The sequence below is a fragment of the Bos taurus genome, chromosome 3, assembly GCF_002263795.3.
Source record: "Bos taurus isolate L1 Dominette 01449 registration number 42190680 breed Hereford chromosome 3, ARS-UCD2.0, whole genome shotgun sequence".
Classification (NCBI taxonomy): domain Eukaryota; kingdom Metazoa; phylum Chordata; class Mammalia; order Artiodactyla; family Bovidae; genus Bos; species Bos taurus.
This window is the reverse complement of record NC_037330.1, coordinates 19838538-19848368: the sequence shown is the minus strand read 5'-3', so window position 1 is coordinate 19848368 and position 9831 is coordinate 19838538. Positions and strand designations below refer to the sequence as shown.

Below are 9831 nucleotides of genomic sequence, written 5' to 3'. Positions count from 1 at the left end.
GGAGACATGGGTTCTGTCTCTGGTCCTGGAACTAAGATCCCCCATGCTGCGAGGCACCAAGTCTGTGTGCCACAACTAGAGAGTCCATCCACCTCACAGAAAGATCACTCATGATGCAACTAAAATCTGTTGCAATAAATAAATTAATTAAACTTTTTCCTTATTATTCTTTGTCACCCTCTTCCATGCTGTCCTCTTTAGAAGTCACTATGTGTGGGCCACACTCAAGAAGTATAAAGTTACTTTCTCCTTCCTTTTTAAAAAAATTAATTTTCTAATTGGAGGAAAATTGCTTTACAAGGTGTTGGTTTCTGCTGTACAATAACATGAATCAGCCATAATTATACAAATATCCCCTCCCTCTGAAGCCTCCCTCCCCTCCCCCATCCCACCCCTGTAAGTCATCACAGAGCACCAGGCTGGGCTCCCTATGTTATATAGCAACTTTTCCTAGCTAACTATTTCACACATGGTAGTGTATATATGTCAGTGCTACTTTCTCCATCTCATCCCACTCTCTCTTTGCACTCTACCCCCTCACCCCTGTGCCCACAAGTCCATTCTCTACATCTGCATCTTCCCTGCAAGGGATTGATTCCTTCACTGCAAATGGATTTATCCGTACCATTTTTCTAGGTTCCATATATATGTGTTAATATACGATATTTGTCTTTCTCTTTCTGACTTAACTTCACTGCATAACAGGCTATGGGCTCATCTACCTCACTACCACTGACTCAAATTTGTTCCTAAAATATTTTTATTGGGAGACAGAGAAGGACTTCCCTGGTGGTCCAATGGCTAAGACTCTGCACTCCCAATGCAGGGATCCTGGGTTCAATCCCTGGTCAGGGAACTGGATCCTGCATGGTGTAACTAAGACCTAGAATAGCCAAATAATTAAAAAGAGAGAGAGAGAGAGAATTCACTAGAAGGAAAGGAGGCACCTAGGCCACTGATGAAGGCTCAATACAGGTCTGGCTGGAGAGAATTGGTTCTAGCACGGTAAATAATAGAGACTAAAGCTCTCAGGTCCAGCCAGGCTGGGCCAAATGTTCTAGGCAACAGCAAATTCATATGGGAATGTGAACTAAGAGTTTCGTAATCTTGGAATCTAAGTGTGGGGCTTAGATTGGAATCTAAGTGTAGGGCTTAGATGCATAATCTTGGAATCTAAGTGTGGGGAATCTAAGTGTGGGCTTGTGCAGGTACTTGGACCAACACACAGTCACTTCCAAGGAGACTTGTATCCTTGGCGACCAGGCTGAGCCAGGCTTTAGCAGCAATACTAGGTGGTATTGGAAATAGAACTCTAGCCATGCACTGTTAGCAGAGACTTGACGATTATCTCTGTTCCTGATTCCTGGAAACAGGGCTTCTTCCCCCATCCCTGGCTTGAGTAAATCCTCAGGATTATTTGAAAATAGAGGAAAGGAAACCAAAGGCTTCCACTGGAGATACTAGACTTTGCCTTCACCAGAACAGAAGGTGTTATATTGGTTAAACTGGAAAAGAGATGATTCGTACCCTTATTGAGTGAAAAGAAATTCATGGTAAGGTGCAGGTCAGGACAAAATAAAAGCAGATTTAGATTGAAGCAGCACTTGAGGGTGATGTGTGTTCCCCTCCAGAAGCTCAGAAATTAACCTTTTCCCCACCTTCTAAAGTTAAATGAATAACTTCCTAGGTGACTCAGTGGTAAAGAATCAGCCTGCAATGCAGGAGACATAGGTTCAGTCCGTGGGTCAGGAAGATGCCCTGGAGGAGGAAATGGCAACCCACGCCAGTATTCTTGCCTGAAAAATCCCATGAACAAAGGAACCTGGCTGGTTACAGTCCATAGGGTCGCAAAGAGTTGGATACAACTGAGTGACTGAGCATGTGTGCACGCGCACGCACACACACACACGCCATCTAAAATAAAATGCAAGACCAACACATGTTTAATCAGAGCATCAATATACAGTCATAAGAGAGGCACAGATTTAACTGTTATCTTACTTTCTCCCTTAACTTATCCAAGGGGGGAAAAATGCATCAATTAGAAATGTATCAAATGTGGAAGCAGAGAAAAAGGAGCAACCCAAGGCAAACTCACACAGGGCCAATGTGGTGAATGCTGTTCAGGAAAGAAAGCAACTTAGCCATTGGACAGCAGAATATTTCCAGTCCTGATAGTCAGATAGTCCTTGGTATGGAGATTCAGGGAGTTGCAGCCCACAGACCTTGAATCCATCTGGCTTTAGTGCCCACATTAGCTCTGTTAATCTGGTGTCCTTAAATATTTCTTTCACTTACCTTAAACTGGTGGCTTAGAAATCCAATGGGTTTGCAAATAAGTTTTATTGGGCAGACCCCTCCAGTATAATCTACAAACCTTGTGCAGGTGTGTGTTGCATTTTCCATTTGATTTTTGAGTTAACATTTAAAAATTATTGTGAAAGTAATAAATGCACAGACGTAAAAAAAAATTTTATAAATGTTAGGGAAAGGGAAGTCGCTCAGTCATCTCTGACTCTTCGCGACTCCATGGACTGCAGCCCACCAGGCTCCTCCGTCTGTGGGATTTTCCAGCCAAGAGTACTGGAGTGGGGTGCCATCGCCTTCTCCGATGAATGAGTCTACCTATTTGTAAAAATGTGACTGATGAAAACAGTACAATCACTAGGTTATCACACTGTGCGAGTTCAGTTGCCAAGAGGGAGCAACTCAAAGGACATCACACAATCTATAAACCAGCTGGAAGGAGCCATCCAGACTTTGCCCTGCCGAACCCTTTCTGGGCAATGATTAGACAAGTCCTCATAGATGATATACTTAAGTAACATTTATAAATTTATAAATTATAAATATATAATTTATAATTTATAAATTTATATATAAACATTTATAAATTAAAAATGCAGAAATTTCCTAGACACTGCCTTGTTTCACAAATCTTCTTTCCAGAATAACTGCTATTAAGGTAATTTGTTTTTACACATATGCATATTTTTCCAGACATTCTTCTTTTCTTTTTATTTTTAAAGTAATATTTTTGAATAAACTCTCCATTTTTATGCTTCAGAATTCAAAAACTATTAAATGGCGTACTGTAAAAACTCTCGGAGTCAAGACTGTGGGGTGGGGAAAAATATCAATAACCTCAGACATGCAGATGACGCCACACTTATGGCAGAAAGCCAAGAGGAATTAAAGAGCCTCTTGATGAAGGTGAAAGAAGAGAGTGAAAAAGATGGCTTAAAACTCAGCATTTAAAAAAAGAAGATCATGACATCCAGTCCCATCATTTCATGGCAAATAGATGGGGAAACAATGGAAACGGTGATAGACTTTATTTTCCTGGGCTCCAAAATCACTATGGACAGTGACTGCTGCCATGAAATTAAAAGACACTTGTTCCTTGGAAGAAAAGCAATGAAAAACCTAGACAGTATATTGAAAAGCAGAGACATGTTTTTGCCTACAAAGGTCTATATAGCCAAAGCCATGATTTTTCTGGTAGTCATATATGGATGTGAGAGCTGGACAATAAAAAAGGCTGAGCACCGAAGAAGTGATGCCTTCAAACTGTGGTGTTGGAGAAGACTCTTGAGAGTCCCTTGGATAGCAAGGAAATCAAACCAGTCTGTCCTAAAGGAAATCAGTCCTGAATATTCATTGGAAGGACTGATGCTAAAGCTGAAGCTCCAATACTTTGCCCACCTGATGCAAAGAGCTGACTCATTTGAAAAGACCCTGATGCTTGGAAAGATTGAGGGCAGGAGGAGAAGGGGACAACAGAGGATGAGATGGTTGGATGGCATCCACAACCCAGTGGACATGAGTTTGAGCAAACTCCGGGAGATGGTGAAGGACAGGAAAGCCTGGTGTGCTGCAGTCCATGGGGTTGCAAAGAGTTGGACACAACTGAGTGCCTAAACAACAACAAAACTCTTACTCCCACCCTTGTCCCCACCTTCAATTTGCCCTCTTCAGAGACAACCAGTATAAATTTCTTAGGTATCCATCCAGTGATATTTTACATATATGTATAAAAATGTGTATTTTTGCTATTATTTAACAACTAAGGGACTTCATTTGTGGTCCAGTGCCTAAGTCACCACGCTCCCAATGCAGAGGACCCAGGTTCCATCCTTGGTCATGGAACTAGTCCCACATGCCAGAACTAAGAGTTCACATGCCACAGCTAAAGATCCTTCATGCCACAAAAAAGATCGAAGATCCCACGTGCCTCGGGATCTAACTAAGGCCCAGCACAGCCAAATAAAGAAATAAATATTTAACAACTAATATGATCTGATCTGAGCATGGTATATATTGGAGAAGGAAATGGCAACCCACTCCAGTGTTCTTGCCTGGAGAATCCCAGGGACAGGGGAGCCTGATGGGCTGCTGTCTATGGGGTCACATAGAGTTGGACACGACTGATGTGACTTAGCAGCAGCAGCAGCGGCAGCATGGTATATGGGTCTTCCCTGGTAGCTCAACTGGTAAAGAATCTGTCTGCAATGAGGGAGACCTGGGTTTTATCCCTGGGTAGGGAAGATGCCCTGAAGGAGAGCACAGCAACCCATTCTAGTATTCTCACCTGGAGAATCCTCATGCACAGAGGAGCCTGGTGGGCTACAGTCCATTGGGTTCCAAAGATTCAGACAAGACTCAGGGACTAAGTAGACCACAGCACAGCAAAGCATGGTATATACCATGTTCTGCACTTGTTTTTCTCATTTAATCATGTATCTTGAAGATCACTTCATATTAATGCACAAAGAGCTTCCTTAGCCTTTTTTTTTTTATAACACTACTGAAGAGTATGCTCCTGTTTGGGTGTGCTATAGTTTGTTTAACCAACACTTGCTGATGACAATTTATTTTGTTTCTAAACATTTTATTTCAGATAATGTTGCAGAAGATAATTTAGCACTTTATGTCATTTCAGAGGTATGTAGTTTAATTCCTAGAAGTTGAATTGCTGACAGAGTATTGCAGAATTTACAAAACAAGTTTTTTATTTTTTATTTTTTTGGCAAGCTGAGTCTGTTGCTGCCTGGGCTTTTCTCTAGCTGTGACAAGTGGGTGATACTCTCTAGTTGCGGTGTGCAGACTTCTTATTGCAGTGGCTTCTCTTGTTGCTGAGAGTGTAGTCTAGGGTGTACAGGCTTCAGTAGTTCTGGCACATAGGTTCAGTAGTTGTGGCTCCCAGGCTCTAGAGCACTGTCTTAACAGTTGTGGCACACAGGCTTAGTTGCTCCATGGGATGTGGACTCTTCCCGGATCAGGGATCAAACCCACCTCCTTTGCATTGGCAGGCTGATTCTTTACCACTGAGCCACCAGGGAAGTCAGAATTTACAAAGTTTTTTAAACTATTTGTGAATAATCAAAACTCAGAAGCTTTCATACCAAAAAAATCGGTTTTTAAGTTCCCTTGAAAAATTGGAGATCTGGCAGCATCATATGTGCCACACAGGAGAAAAATTAGCTAGAGCTAAATGTCAACTGCTCCTTGTAGGTGAGATATGTATTTCCCGAGTGACCACAGTTCTGTCTCACCCAGTTTTGCTCCATTACATTACTTTCTTGATGTCTGAAACCCTCTGAGTTGTTAATCCTTATGTTCCTTTGTTTTGATTCTGAAATTATGCAGTAACTTTCAGATTATGATTCTATTTCCCCTAAGTCTGTCTGCAAGGAAAGGATCATTTGGCATTCCAAGGTTTCAGCCCCCACACTATGATATCTCATGATCAAGTAATAAGTAGCATATGTTTGTGATTTTTCAACGTATAATAATAGATTATAGGTGTGAATGTGTTGAGCACACCAATATGAACACTGACATGAGTACAGGTGTATCAGTTATTTATTTCACATTATTAAGCTGGCAATTCAATTCAGTTCAGTCGCTCAGTCATGTCCCACTCTTTGCGACCCCATGGACTGCAGCACACCAGGCCTCCCTGTCCATCACCAACTCCCAGAGTTCACTCAGACTCACGTCCATTGAGTCAGTGATGCCATCCAAGCATCTCATCCTCTGTCATCCCCTTTTCCTCCCACCTTCAATCTTTCCCAGCAACAGGGTCTTTTCAAATGAGTCAGTTCTTCGCATCAGCTGGCCAAAGTATTGGAGTTTCAGCTTCAATAAGCTGTCTTATTATTATTATTTTCAATATTTTGTAAATTTTAATAAGGTTGGACTTACTTGGTGGTCCAGTGGTTAAGTCTCCACATTTCCATTGCAGGAGACACAAGTTCAACCTCTGATCAGGGAACTGATTTCACATTCCATGTGGTAAGGCCAAAAAAAAAAAACTGATTTATACCAATAGGTCATTCCATTGGATTACATTTAAAACAATAAAGAATATTAAAAATAATGTAATTTATATCAGGGCCTGATTGTCTCTGACAGGAGTTACTCTTCAATTCTTAACAAACAAACAAACAAAAAAAAACAGAGTTTGGCTCCCTAACTATTGTCCTGGAAAGGATTACACAGCTCAAACCTGCCTTTCCTACAGTATTTCTAAAATTTTAGTGAGCAGGGACTTCCCTGGTGTACAGTGGATAGGAATTCACCTTGCAACGCAGGGGATACTGGTTCAATCCCTGGTCCGGGAAAAGTCCACATGCTGCAGAGCAGCTAAGCCCCAGTACCACAATTACCGAGGCCTCACCTAGAGCCTGTGCTCTAGCAAGAGAAGCCACTGCAATGAGAAGCCTGAGTATCACAATGAAGAATAGCCCCTTGCTCGCTGCAACTTGAGAAAGCCTGAGCACAGCAACAAAGACTCAGTGTGGCCAAAAATAAAATAAATAATTTTTTTGAAAAAGCTTTATAAGAAAAAATTTAGTGAACAAATTACCTGGCGGTCTTACTAAAATTCAGATTCTGATTCAGTACTCCCTGAGTTGGGACCAGAGATTTAGGGTCTCTAGCAGGTTCCCTGACTGCATGTTTAGCAGCAAGTCCTCATAAGACACTTCCCTGTGTCCCACCGCTGATCTATTGGACTAATTGCTTCAGTTTCTCAGGGCAATGAAGAAATCAGATTGGAATATGATGCTCCAAATTGCTTCTGTTTCTCTTCAACATCCCCATTCCTTACTTCCACCCTCAGCCCACCCACATACATATCAGAAAATTGAACGAATCTTAACAGTAACATAATCAGGGCAGAGCAAAGATTTCCCTTTAATCATCACAAACTCCAGAGTATTCCATGTATGGGGCAATAGGTCAGTTGCTAGAGGAAACAAAGATAATTAAGATAGGAACTCAGCCTTGAGTTGATCACAAACCAGCAGAGGAAAGGCCCAGATAACTCATGACAGGAAAAGAATTAAGGTAATGGAAGCACAGGGGCAAGAGTTGATTACACAGGGGGTAAGTGATGGTCCCAGGTACATTGCATTGGGTTGGGTTTGGGTCCAAGTTATGTCGTTTAGGATCTTTTGTTGCAGGGCACAGTCTCTCTGTGGCATTTGGGCTCTCTAGTTGTGGCTCTCTAGTTGTTAAGCACATAGGCTTAACAGTTGCTCCGAGGTATGTGGGATCTTAGTTCCTTGACCAGGGATCAAACCCAAATCCCCTGCACTGGAAGGCAGATTTTTAACCAAGGAAGTCCCTAGAAAAGAGATTCCTAAACTCTGGTCCCTGTTCCAACAGCATGGGTATCACCTGGGAAAATCTTAGACATGCAAATTCTCAAACTCCACCCAGACCTACTCCAGGGATGGTGTGGGGATAGCAGCCTGTGGTTTACAAGCTCTCCAGGTGATTCTGATACATATTAAAGTTTGACTACGAAAACTTCACATAGAAGACATTTAGTTTGACCCTGCTGCGGCTGCTGCTAAGTCGCTTCAGTCGTGTCCGACTCTGTGTGACCCCATAGACAGCAGCCCACCAGGCTCCCCTGTCCCTGGGATTCTCGAGGCAAGAACACTGGCGTAGGTTGCCATTTCTTTCTCCAATGCATGAAAGTAAGTGAAAGTGAAGTCACTCAGTCGTGTCCAACTCCCAGCGACCCCAGGGACTGCAGCCCACCAGGCTCCTCCGTCCATGGGATTTTCCAGGCAAGAACACTGGAGTGGGATGCCATTGCCTTCTCCATAGTTTGACCCTAGAGAACTAGTATTTCACCAACAGAAGGGTGGGCTTCCCAGGTGGCACTAGTAGTAAGGAACCCGCCTGCCAATATAGGAGACATAAGAGACACAGGCTTGGTCCCTGAATTAGGAAGATTCCCCTGGAGCAGAAAATGGCAACCCACTCCAGTATTCTTGCATGGAGAGTCCCACGGACAGAGGAGCCTGGTGGTCGACAGTGCATTGGGTTGCCATTAGCACACAACAGAAAGGCAAGGGTTGTTCCAGGAGATAGATCACAGTCAGCAAAGGAATGAAGATATAAAAGTGAAACACATAAACATATTGAGGGGAAAGCAAATAATCAGGAATGCAAATGGAGAAGTGGGAAATACGCCAGAGAGGGAAATGGGGGACAAATTATGAAGAGCTTTAAATTTTATAATTGAAGTTTGAACATAAAGAAAACAGTTTTAAAGCAGGGGAGTGACATGATCAAAGCCACTAATAGAACCGATCTACAGTAAGGGCTACCAACCAGGAGGCTACTTTGTCCTGGCAAGAAATAAGAATTAGGGGACTTCCGTGTTGGTCCAGTGGTTAAGACTGCATGCGTGCTCACTCAGTCATGTCCAACACTTTGCAACCCCATGGACTGTAGCCCACAAGGCTCCTCCATCCATGGGATTTCCCAGCAAGAATATTGGACTCGGTTGCCATTTCCTCCTTCAGGGGATCTTCCCAACCCAGTAGCGAACTTGCATCTCTTGAAGTCTCCTGCATTGGCAAGCAGATTCTTTACATTGAGCCACCTAGGAAGCCTCACTGGTTAAGACTACAGGATTCCAAAGCAGAGGTGGCAGGTTCGATCCCTGGTCAGGGAACTAAGGTTCTACATGCTACACGGTGTAGTAGAAAAAAAAAGAAAGAGTGAGAGAGAGGGAGTGAAAAGAAGGAAGCAAGAGAGAGGGAGAGAGAGAAATGAAGGAAGGAAGGACTAAATAAAGACAGCAGAATAGGAAATGAAAGTGGGGAAAAGATATAAAAAGCATTTACAAGCTAGGATAAACAAGATGTGTTGTATAATGGTTTAAGACAACAAGATGTAGGACCAAACTGCCATGTTCTAACATTTTTTAACTTTGTGGTCTTGGGAGATTTATTTAATTCTGTGCCTCAGTTTTCTATCCATTAAAAAAAAAAAATATATGCAATGGAATATTATTCACTCATAAAAAGGATGAAATCTTACCATTTGTGGCAATATGAATGGACCTGAGGGAATAATGCTAAGTGAAACAATTCAGACAGAGAAAGATAAATACTGTATAATCTCATTTATATGTGGAATCTTAAAAGCAAACAAACAAAAAGACCACCAAAATCCAATTCATACTGACAACAAAGTGGTGGTTTCCAGAGATGTGGGAAGAGGTGGGTAGGTAAAATGAGTGAAGGGAGTTGAAAGGTACAAACTTCTAGTTATAAAATAAAGAAGTCAGGGGGATGTAATAAACACCATGGTAGCTATAATTAATAATATTGTATTGCATATTTGAAAGTTGTTAACATAGAAAATCTTAAAGTTTCTCATCACCAAGAAAAAAATTATGTATGGTAGCATGTTAACTAGACTTATTGTGGTAATCATTTTGCAATATACACAAATATCAAATCATTATTTTGTATATGATGTTGTGAGTCAATTATATCTCAATTTTAAAATTTTACTTTA

General features: G+C 41.8%; 1 non-coding gene across 1 annotated transcript; it reads left to right on the top strand.

Moving 5' to 3' along the window:
- The first annotated feature begins 783 nt into the window (after window positions 1-783).
- TRNAG-CCC (transfer RNA glycine (anticodon CCC)) lies at window positions 784-856 on the top strand. Its single transcript has one exon. It is a non-coding gene; the product is annotated as a tRNA-Gly (tRNA).
- The last annotated feature ends 8975 nt before the right edge of the window (window positions 857-9831 follow it).